General features: G+C 50.0%; 2 non-coding genes across 2 annotated transcripts; both read right to left on the bottom strand.

Moving 5' to 3' along the window:
* Positions 1–154: 154 nt before the first annotated feature.
* On the bottom strand, positions 155–228 carry Pmar_PMAR004958. Its single transcript has one exon. It is a non-coding gene; the product is annotated as a tRNA-Arg (tRNA).
* A 483-nt stretch (positions 229–711) lies between these two features.
* Pmar_PMAR004957 lies at positions 712–785 on the bottom strand. Its single transcript has one exon. It is a non-coding gene; the product is annotated as a tRNA-Arg (tRNA).
* Positions 786–1081: the final 296 nt, after the last annotated feature.

Raw genomic sequence — 1081 nt, 5'->3', positions numbered from 1 at the left:
TGAGCGGAATCCGGATTGCTCAGGTACAACCGTTGGTGCGCACCACTATCTCATGTGCTTGCCTTCAGAGTCTTGTGCAAACTAGGTGGAGCTTCACATCGGATGCCCGATTTCGTTGACGTAGGATGGATGAAGAGGAAGTGAGGTTAATGTATACCCGATGCAGGATTCGAACCTACGACCATCTGCTCCGTAGGCAGACATTCTATCCAGCTGAACTAATCGGGCGATGAAGCTAGTCACTTTGATTGATATTAGAGTTGAATACTCTTCCGAAATGGTTTAGGCGGTAATTGGTCAATCCGTCAGGATACGTGAGCGGAATTCGGATTGCTCAGGTACAGCCGTTGGTGCGCACCACCATCTCATGTGCTTGCCTTCAGCGTCTTGTGCAAACTAGTTGGAGCTTCACATCGAGTGGCCGATTCAGGATGCGTGAGCGGAATTCGGATTGCTCAGGTACAGCCGTTGGTGCGCACCACTATCTCATGTGCTTGTCTTCAGCGTCTTGTGCAAACTAGTTGGAGCTTAACATCAAGTGGCCGATTCAGCATGCGTGAGCGGAATTCGGATTGCTCAGGTACAGCCGTTGGTGCGCACCACTATCTCATGTGCTTGCCTTCAGCGTCTTGTGCAAACTAGGTGGAGCTCCACATCGGATGCCCGATTTCGTTGACGTAGGATGGGTGAAGAGGAAGTGAGGTTAATGTATACCCGATGCAGGATTCGAACCTACGACCATCTGCTCCGTAGGCAGACATTCTATCCAGCTGAACTAATCGAGCCATGTAGCTAGTCACTTTGATTGATATTAAAGTTGAATACTCTTCCGAAATGGTTTAGGCGGTAATTGGTCAATCCGTCAGGATACGTGAGCGGAATTCGGATTGCTCAGGTACAGCCGTTGGTGCGCACCACTATCTCATGTGCTTGTCTTCAGCGTCTTGTGCAAACTAGTTGGAGCTTAACATCAAGTGGCCGATTCAGCATGCGTGAGCGGAATTCGGATTGCTCAGGTACAGCCGTTGGTGCGCACCACTATCTCATGTGCTTGCCTTCAGCGTCTTGTGCAAACTAGTGG

Source organism: Perkinsus marinus (genome assembly GCF_000006405.1).
Source record: "Perkinsus marinus ATCC 50983 genomic scaffold scf_1104296964292, whole genome shotgun sequence".
Taxonomy (NCBI): domain Eukaryota; phylum Perkinsozoa; order Perkinsida; family Perkinsidae; genus Perkinsus; species Perkinsus marinus.
The sequence above is the reverse complement of the archived record's forward strand: the minus strand, read 5'-3'. Positions and strand labels throughout refer to the sequence as shown.